Consider the following 11,243-nt stretch of genomic DNA (forward strand, 5'->3'; position numbering starts at 1 on the left):
AAAGAATGAAAGTTGTAACAACAGAAGCAGACTGATTAGAAATCTTAAATGCTGCCATATTATTAAATAAAAAGATTTTAAATTTCAAAGATAGAAGTCTTGGGGCTGGGAAGGTGGCTCAGTGGTAGAGTGCTTGCCTTGCATGCGTGAGGCCCTGAGTTCGGTTCCTCAGCACCACATAAGCAAAAAGAGAAAAAAAGCCGAAGTGTTGCTGTGGCTCAAGTGGTAGAGTGCTAGCCTTGAGCTGAAGAGCTGAGGGACAGCGCCCAGGCCCAGAGTTCAGGCCCCACGACTGGACGCAAAAAAAAAAAAAAGAAACTGCTTTTGCTAAAAGCCTAGACTATTCTTTACTTGCCCCTCAAATGTCTAAATGGTAACTAAAACCAAAATAAACATTTGGCATCTTTACCTCCATTTTTCATTTGAATCTTTTACTCTGAGTCATTCTACCTATATAAACAGACAGAAATAATCTCTAGTGTTAGAAGCTTGATAATGTTTACTTTGGATGATAATGACCGCAGGAAACAAGAAGTGAGCTTTAGAGATGCTGACAATGCTTTCTTTGTGATATAGGTGCTAGTTAGAAGTTTTTGGCTTATAAAAATTTACCCAATAATTGATAGAAGTTTTACAGGCAACAATCTTTAGAAAATGAGCAAAAAAGGGGCTGGGAAGGTGGCTCAGTGGTAGAGTGCTTGCCTTGCATGCATGAGGCCTTGGGTTCAATTCCTCAGCACCACATAAGCAGAAAAAGCAAGAAGTGGCACTGTGGCTCAAGTGGTAGAGCACTAGCCTTGAGCTGAAGAGCTGAGGGACAGCGCCCAGGCCCAGAGTTCAGGCCCCACGACTGGCAAAAAAAAAAAAAAAAAGAAAATGAGCAAAAAAGATAATATAAACAGAATTTTATTTAGCATAAAATATTTTAAACAGTGCTGTCATGTAACTTTATGCTACTATACTTGTGAGCATTAACAAAATAAACAGACCAACTTCTTTATTTCAGCATTAAGTCAACACTTTTTATTTATTTATTTAAGAAGTTAATGTGAGAAACCAGTTTTAGAAGATAAAGTGAGCAAAGAAAATAGATCACTGTGCTTGGATTACAAGAGAAAAAATAAATTTTCAAACATTCAGTTTAATTGTTTTATTAACTTGAGTAGGTGGATGGAACAGTATTGTGTTCAGGCATATATGGCAAGCACCAAATGAGAAAGATTTTATTCTCCCTCTCTCTCTCTTTTATATATATATCATATAGGTATATATCTACATATTATTTATAACATAAGATATATATATATATACTATCTTATATATAATATAAAATATATAACATAGTTAATAATCTTATATATAAAACATATTATATATACAAATATATATCTTTCTCTCTCTCTCTACATATATATATATATATATATATATACATATATACACATTGTGTGTGTGTGTGTGTGTGTGTGTGTGTGTGTGCCGGTCCTGGGGCTTGTACTCAGGATCAGTGTGCTGTCCCTGAGCTTTTTTGATAAAGGTTAGTGCTTTGCCATTGAGCCCTAGCTCCACTTCTGCCTTTGTATGGTGGTTAATTGGAGGTAAGAGTCTCACAGTCTTTCTCACTTGAGCTGGCTTCAAACTGTGATCCTCCTATCTTAGCCTCCTGAGGAGTTAGGATTAAAGGTGTGAGCTACTAGTGCCAGGCAAAATTTTACTTCTCATATGTAAAATAGGTTTTTCCCTTCCTTTAGATGATTCCCAGAGAACAAAAGAACTGTTAAGCAGGCATCGATGGAAAAGTGGTGATTATCATATATGGCCAATAACATGTGCTTCATCATGACATATCTTATTCCCATGCAACGTGGGCTCCTGCTCTACTGCTGTTTCTGAAATGCTTCTTCAGACTCACATGTTTTCCCCCCATAATGCCTTAGGTGCCTGCTCAATCAATGAAAAGACACAGAACAGTGCACACACGAGCCATTGAGCAATCAGTGCAATTCCTAGATGAGGAGAAAAGGAGCACCCTGTCTTACAAAGTATGCCCTTTGAGAGGACTCTACTGGACAACTTCTTAGGCTCTTCTCCAAATGGATGGAGGGTCTGGCAAGCTAATTTTTTTCATGGCTTTTTTTTTCAAATAAACTTACTCAGTTTACCTTACACATTTTTTCTGCCTTTTAATTCTTTACTGGGTAGAGAAAACAAACCCATTTTTCTAGTTGGTATCACTAAAAAGAATATTCCACCAAGTTTGACAGAGTGGTTGGTTTTAGTAAGATTAGATCAAGGAAATAGCAAAATAAAAAAATGAGATTGTTAAATAGCTGGTTAGTGCAAGTCATTTTTCTCATAAAGGTTAAAGCAGAGTTTTCCTTATAGACTACATTTTTTATAAAAAAAATTCTTTTTTAGGTCTGAGACTGGGACTCAAACATAGTACTTGATGCTTTTTGCTCATTGATTGGTGCTCTAGTAACTAAGCCATGCCTCCAACCTCAAGCCATTGTTTTGGACTAGAATCCTGCATTAAGCCCCAGTAGACCAGATCTAAGAACAAAAACAAATCACTTATGATAAGCAAAGCGGGTAAAACTCCCAACAGAACAGCTCTTCCTAAAATTCAATCATAAAGAGAATAATCTTGAGGGGTGAGAAGGTAGAAAGAAGTTAAGGGATAATCAGTTACATAGACAGAGTCAGAGTACAAAGGAGAGTCACTGATTTTAGAGAGGAAAAGGACAGAACTAAATTGAATTTTAGAAAAGACTTGGACTATAAGGTGAATAGTGGTCACAAGCAGACCTGGATTTCTAGCACTGATTTTTTTTGGCACACAAGTTGTTAAACAGTACCCATCTACAACCCTAGAAAGTTGAGTTAGACTGGATATTAGACTCTACTCCTTGTACTCAGGAGCCTCCAGGCAGGGCATAATTCAAACAAGAGTTCATAGTTGAACTTTTTGGGGAATTGTTTTGTGGAGAATCCAGGTTAGAAATGATAGGTGTGAACTAGGGAAACAGACACACTGCGGGCATTTTAAGATATTAAGAATTCAGCCAATGTTATATTTAATGGTGAAAAGCTAAAGCCATTTTCTCTAAACTCAGGAATGAGACAAGGATGTCCACTTCCTCCACTTCTCTTCAATTTAGTATTCTCTTCAATTTAGTATTAGAATGCTACAGTATTAGTATTAGCTACGGCAATAAGAAAAGATGCAAACATGAAGGGGATCCAAATAGGGAAAGAAGAAGTAAAACTCTCCCTCTTGGCAGATGACATGATCTTGTATTTAAAGAATCCCATAGACTTCACTCCCAAATTACTCAAGCTGATTTGAAATTTTGGCAAAGTAGCAAGGTATAAAATGAACCCTTGTAAAACACTAAACCTAGATCTGTATATATCACCTTGCAACAGAATCAACTCCAAATGGATTAAAGACCTCAAAAAAATGCAGACACCCTGAAAACATTACAGGAAGGAATAGGAGAAACTCTAGGGCTCCTTGGTACGCAATGGAAGTTTCTTAATAGAGACCCAGAAACACAACAAATCAAAGAAAGGTTGGACAAATGGGATTGCATGAAACTGCAGAGCTTCTGCAAGGCAAAGGACATAGATCAACAGAAAGTCCACAGACTGGGAGAAGATCTTCACTAACCATTCAAAGGACAAGGGTCTCTACCACTCGCAGTGGTAGAGTGCTTGCCTTGCATGCCTGAGGCCCTGGGTTTGATTCCTCAGCACCACATAAGCAAAAAGAAAAAAGCCAGAAGTGGCACTGTGGCTCAAGTGGTAGAGCGCTAGCCTTAAGCTGAAGAGCTGAGGGACAGCACCCAGGTCCAGAGTTCAGGCCCCACGACCAGACCCCCCCAAAAAAATAGTAAAATAAAATATACTTAGAACTCAAAAAACTAAATCCCCGACAACAAATCCTCAAGGAAACAACTGCCTGATTAATAAATGGGCTAAGGACTTAAAGAGAACTTCTCTAAAGAGGAAATAAGAATGGTCAATACACACATGAAGAAACACTCAACTTCTCTAGCCATAAAAGAAATGCAAATCAAGATAACGTTAAGATTCCACCTCACTCCAGTTAGAATGGCTAGAATCAAGAAATCTTGTAACAACAGATGCTGGAGGGGATGTGGCCAAAAGGGAACCCTACTGCATTGTTGGTGAGAGTGTAAACTTGTTCAACCATTCTGGAAAGCAGTTTGGAGGTTCCTCAAAAGACTCCACATAGAGCTCCCCTATGACCCAGCAATCCCACTTTTGGGATCACAAACAAGGTCATAGCAAAGCTACTAGCACATCCATGTTTATCTCAGCATTATTTACCATAGCTAAGATATGGAAGCAACCCCGATGCCCCTCAGTATATGAATGGATCAAGAACATGTGATATATGTGTGTATATATATATAATAGAATTCTATACCTCCGTCAGAAAGAATGACAACTGCCTCATTTGTTAGGAAATGGAAAGACTTGGAAAAAATTATATTGTGAAGTAAGCCAGGTCCTAAGAAACATAAGCCCCATGGTTTCCCTTGTTTGCAATGACTACTACATGTCTAGGACAAGCAGAGAAGGTCAAAGGCTATGTACATATGACCACAGGAGATAATGTTAAGCAAAATGTACTCCAAGACAGGAAAACAAGTGGTATTTTTTCTTTCTTGCTAGTGTTTTTAATGTACTTACAATGCAATATGTGATTCTTTTGTAGGTTCTTCCCGCATGGTATAACCCCTGTTTTCGCTGGATTTGATGCTGGTGTTCTGCACCTTGAATGTACATTTTTAATTTGGGGAGGGGAAGGGATATTGGGGAATGCTTAAATGGGGATGCAGGCTGACCTACTGTGACAACGAGATGTACAGGACACTATGTTGAAACCGAACTTTACAATGTCAGGGTGGGGAAGGGGTAGGAAGAGTTGGGGAGGTGGAGACAAAAGTGATGATAGGGGGCTGGGAAGATGGCTCAATGGTAGAGCACTTGCCTTGCATGCATGAGGCCCTGGGTTCGATTCCTCAGCACCACATAAGCAGAAAAAAAAAGCTGGAAGTGGAGCTGTGGCTCAAGTGGTAGAGTGCTAGACTTGAGCTGAAGAGCTGAGAGACAGTGCCCAGGCCCAGAGTTCAAGCCCCAAGACCAGACCCCCCCACCAAAAAAAGTGATGGTGGGGGAAAACAAAGGAGGAGGTAACAATGCTTACTGTGAAATGTACTCTTTACCCTACTATGTAACTTAACCCTTGTGTACAACATTTTTACAATATAATAATATATTAAATATCAATAAATATATAGTATATACATATAAGTTTATATTACAAATAGAAATATATATTAAAAATCAAAAACAATGGCTTTTCTGTATGTCAACAATGAGAAAAGCATGGCTGAAATCAGGAAACCAACTCCTTTTGTATTAGCTCCACAAAAAAATAAAATACCTAAGAGTTAACTAAAGAAATGAAGGACCTTTATGATGAAAACTTTAAAAACCTAAAAAAGGAAATTAAAGCAGAACTTAGTAAGTGGAAAAACCTGCCATGCTCCTGAATTGGGAGGACTAACATTGTGAAAATGGCAATACGTCCAAAGGCTATCTACAAATTCAAAGCAATACCCATCAATATTCCAACCTCATTCTTCAATAAAATAGAAGAAGCAATCCAAAAATTCATGTGGAATAATAAAAGACCCTGAATAGCAAAAAAACAATCCTTAGCAGAAAGAACAGTGCTGGAGGAATATCAATACCAAATTTCAAACTCTACAACAAAGCCATGTAATTAAAACAGCTTGGTACTAGCACATAAACAGACCAGAAGACCAATGGAATAGAACTGAAGACCTAGAAATGCACCCACAGACCTATCTAATCTTTGATAAGGGAGCTAAAAAAATAGAATGGAAGAAAGACAGCCTCTTTAGTAAATGGTGCTGGCAAAACTGGTTAAACACCTGTAGAAAACTAAAGTTAGATCCTTATATATCACCCTGCAACAGAATCAACTCCAAATAGATCAAAGACCTTGAAGTCAAAGCAATCCTTCCTGTAAACATAGGAGAAACCCTAGGTCTCCTTGGCACAGTCCAGAATGTTCTTAATAGAGACCCAGAAGCACAACAAATCAAAGAAAGGTTGGGCAAATGGATTCCATGAAACTGCAGAGCTTCTGCATGGCAAAGGACATAGCTAGCAATATAACAGAAAGCCCACAGATTGGGAGAAGATCTTCACTAGCCATACAACAGACAAGGGTCTCATATCTAAAATATACTTAGAACTCAAAAAATTAAATCCCCCAACAACAAATCCTCAAAGAAACAACTGCTGGATTAATAAGTGGGCTAAAGAATTAAAAAGAGAAACTTCTCTGAAGAAGAAAGAAAAATGGCCAATAGACACATGAAGAAATGCTCAACTTCTCTACCCATTAAAGAAATGCAAATCAAAACAACATTGAGATTCCATCCCACCCCAGTTAGAAGGGCTATAATCAAGAAATTTGATAACAACAGATGCTGGAGGGGATGTGGCCAAAAGGGAACCCTATAGCATGGTTGGTGAGAGCATAAACTTGTTCAGCCACTTTGGAAAGCAGTATGGAGGTTCCTCAGAAGACTCCATATAGAGCTCCCCTGTGATGCAGCAATCACACTTTTGGGAATTTATCCAACCAATCACAAACAAGGCTATATTAAAGCTACCAGCACAACTATGTTATTGCAGCCTTATTTACCATAGTTAAGATATGGAACCAACCTAGATGCCCTTCAGTAGATGAATGGATCAAGAAAATGTGGTATAAATATACAATTGAATTCTATGCTTCCATCAGAAAGAGTGACACTGCCCCATTTATTAGGAAATGGAAAGACTTGGAAAAATTATATTAAGTGAAGTAAGCCAGGCCTAAAGAAACATAGGTCCCATGCTTTCCCTTATTTGCAATAACTAGTATTTGTCTAGGACAAGCAGAAAAGGTCAAATGCTATGTACATATGACCATATAAGATGATGTTAAGTGAAATGAACCCCAAGATAGGGACACAACTCTTTTCTTTCTTTCTTGCTATTGTTTTAAACTAACTTAAAATGTACTATGTGATTTTTTTTTTGCTTCTTTAGTATGTGTTTCCCCTACAGTATAACTCCTATTTTCACTGTATTTGATGTTGGTACCCTACATCTTATATATACATTTTTCTGATTTGGGGAGGGGAAGGGTAATAACAAAATGCTGAAATAAGGATATAGCTTTATCCATTATAACAATGAGATGTACAAGACACCATGTAGAAAATGAACTTTACAACTTGGTGGGGGAGGGGAATAAAGTTGTGGAGGTGGAGAAGGAAGGGATGGTAGGGGATAAACAAAGGAGGAGGTAACAATGCTCCATAGGAAAAGTACTCATTACCTTACTCACATAACTGTACACTTTTTACCATAAAAAAACATTTAAAAACTGTTTTTTACCATAAAAAACATTTAAAAACACACAAAAAACCCAAAGTTTAACACACACACACACACACACACACAAAGATATTAAGAATTGTGTGGACTTGGTAACTGATGGGGTTTAGAGAATAAAGTAGCAAGAATAGGAAAATCTCTGTCATTTTATGAATGAGTTAGAATATTCAGCATTCAGTGCTTTTGTTTCTCTCCTTTGTTTTCTCTCCTCAAGGTCCAGTTCTTTGTTTCAAATAACTTATTCTGCAGGGAAGCTTGGAGAGGGACTTCTGTTAAATAGTAAACAAGTGCATTTGGGAGTCAGGAAACTACATGAAAAGTGATGCCAAGAGGGGACATCCTTTCTATCTGAGTGTGGAGGGGGATGGGAAGTGAGCAGTAGGATTAGGATTTTAACAGAGCATGTTGGGGGCTAGGAAGGTGGCTCAGTGGTAGAGCGCTTGCCTTGCATGCATGAGGCCCTGGATTCGATTCCTCAGCACCACATAAGCAAAAAGAAAAAAAGCCGGAAGTGGCACTGTGGCTCAAGTGGTAGAGTGCTAGCCTTGAGCTGAAGAGCTGAGGGACAGCACCCAGGCCCAGAGTTCAGGGCCACAACTGGACCCCCCCCCCAAAAAAGAGCATGTTGTACTTAGAAGACAGAGGGGGAGACTGAAGGTTAGAATCTCAGATGGAAGAAAAGAGCATGTTGTTCCTAGTAAGAGCATCAACACATAAAACAGTATGTGCTTTGGGGGAAATCATGTGTCTGTGACTGATTTCAATTGTGGTATAGAGGGAATGATGCCATAGAAAAGAGGAGGTAGGGGTGAAATCCTGGTAATGTGCTCATTTATCTCACAAATATTTGTGTGTTTACTCTGCTGTGGTACCTGACAAATAAGGGATCAATTAAACTGGCCGCATCTCTTCCACTGAGATATGTTGAGGTAGTTCAATCTTTTTTAAAAAAATAATTTGTTATTGAGATTAGGTGATTACATAAATTACATATATTTCACAGTATTGTGAAATAATGATATGTAGTTAAAGTCACAAACACATTTTAATCTTCACAAGGCAAATTGTCATTATCATGGTCTATAAAGTTTGTGAATTCTATGAGCTTTGACAATACAGCTATTTCTTCCACGTCAGGTGATATGTACATTTCTTTTTTTTTTTTGGGTCCGGTCGTGGGGACTGAACTCTTGGCCTGGGCACTGTCCCTCAGCTCTTCAGCTCAAGGCTAGTGCTCTACCACTTGAGCCACAGCACCACTTCCGGCTTTTTTCTTTTTGCTTATGTGGTGCTGAGGAATCGAACCCAGGGCCTCATGCATGCAAGGCAAGTGCTCTACCACTGAGCCACCTTCCCAGCCCTGATATGTACATTTCTTTCCTTTTGTTTATTGTAAACTGTTCCCTCTTCCCTTCTCATTCCCTCCCTCTCACTGCTGCCTTTGAGTTGCTTAGTTCATTTTCCTCAATGTCTAGGGCAGCTGATGGGTCCCACTGTTGTATGTTTTCCCATTTCCCTCTGATTCTGTCTTCCTCCTAGCTTCCCTTAGATGTGCACATATGTGTGTATACATATATATATATACACATATATATACACATATATATGTACACACACACATATATATTGTGTGTGGTCAAGAACATGGAGTCATTTAGCAATGATACAACAAAATGAGTGGAAGTCCTTTTTTCTCAACTCCTCTTTACTTTGTCATATCTCCTTGCATTTTGGCTTTAGCATCCACATATCAGGGAGACCATGTGCTGTTTGTTTCTTTGCTCTTGGCTTACCTGACTCAATATGATTTGCTCTAGTTCCATCCATTTCCCTGCAAAATATTTTGTCCTTTCTAATGGCTGCATAATATTCCATTGTGTATAGGTACCACAATTCTTGGATCCATGCATCTGCAATGGGGCATCTTGGTAGCTTCCATATCTTGGCTATTGTGAACAGTGCTGCAATGAACATGGAGGTGCACGTGTCCTTGTGTCCTGGTTCCTGTTGCTCAGGGTAGATGCCTAGGAGTGGTATAGCTGCGTCGTAGGGAAGGTCTGTATTTAGCTTTCTGAGGTGAGGTAATTCAATCTTATCTAGAAGTCCAGTTGGGATCTATTGTGTAGTTTTTACCTAATTTCTTTGGGGCCATTGTGGGACTTGGAGAGGATACACTGAAGACAGAAAAACCAGTTATGACTAAATTTTCCAGCAGTATGCATTGGTTATAGTCTGAGGCAATGTTATTGAAGAGAAAGGAGCTGTCCTCTTCCACACAGGATGCCTTTCTTCCTTCCTAGGATGGCTTATTTACTTTCTATTTTCTAGATTCCCTTTCAGAGGCAATAGAACTAAGCTTCCTTCCCAGATCTAGTAAATTTTGATGTAGTAGTTCAACTATTAGACCATGTGGCTTTAATAGAATGTTCAAGCAAGCACTTCATACTGTGGGTGCTATTGCTAGTTTTTTTCCTTCAGTAGTTACTGACAGGGCTAGCACTACAGGCTTGGGGTGTATGTGTATGTTCAGACCTCTGTGCTTAGAAGGGCTCTGAAAATAGTTTAATTCTTTGATTTTTTTTCTGTCTTGAAACCCTGATTTTTATACAAATGCCTCTTGTTTCCACTGTGTACTGGAAAGTACATATTGTGTAGCCTGTCCTGACTATGACTATAGCAATCATTTAGTTTGTGTGTGTGTGTGTGTGTGTGTGTGTGTGTGTTGGTCATGGGGCTTGAACTCTGGGCCTGAATGCTGTCTCTCAGCAATTCAGCTTAAGGCTAGCACTCTACCACTTGAGCCACTGTACCACTTCTGATTTTCTGAGTAGTTCATTGGAGATAAGAGTCTCATGGTGGGCTGGGAAGTTAGCTTAGTGGTAGAGCGCTTGCCTTGCATGCATGAGGCCCTGGGTTCAATTCCTCAGCACCACATAAGCAAAAAGAAAAAAGCCAGAAGTGGCGCTGTGGCCAAGTGGTAGAGTGCTAGCCTTGAGTGGAAGAGCGCCCAGGCCCAGAGTTCAGGCCCCACAACCGGACCCCCCCCCCAAAAAAAAGGGTCTCATGGACTTTCCTGCCCCACTGGCTTTGAACTAGAATCTTCTGATCTCAGCCTCCTGAGTAGCTAGGTGCCTGGCCATTTTGTATTTTAATTCTTCCTAATTCATGACCAATTATTTAATGCCCACAGACATTAAGGATTTAAATCAAGGCCTGATCTAGGAGAAAATAGCCCACTAGTCGTACTGATCTGAACACTGGAGCATCAAAAGGGATATAACCAGATTGGTAGGCTTTGCTTGACTGGTGAATAGGTAAGAAGGACGCAGGGAAGACATCTCTGTTGACAACAAAGAATTTCAGGCCTTTATTTCTCTCTCAAGAGATAAAAGTCCAGGTGGTTAGCCCTTTCTCTTTCCGCACATTTTCTTTGTATCTACCATTCGTTGGCATTAGAACTAGCTGAGCAAATGCTGGCCTGCTAGAAGAACTAATAGTGCCAATAGATCTTCTGTTTCAATAGCACAGTCCCCAAATACCCTAAGGCAAACTTATTTATTTAAGCAGGTTGTTAAAGCAAGTCATATCTTCCTGGTCACCAGAAAACTACCATTTATTTCCTCTTCCCTTGTCTTATATTCCTTTCTATTTAAACCACAAAAGCCATTTGTCAGCTCTATTAATCAGATCAAATTAATTATACCAGGTCAAAGATCTAGTCCACATTT

This window comes from Dipodomys ordii, unplaced genomic scaffold (assembly GCF_000151885.1).
Source record: "Dipodomys ordii isolate 6190 unplaced genomic scaffold, Dord_2.0 Scaffold78, whole genome shotgun sequence".
NCBI classification, from domain to species: Eukaryota; Metazoa; Chordata; class Mammalia; order Rodentia; family Heteromyidae; genus Dipodomys; species Dipodomys ordii.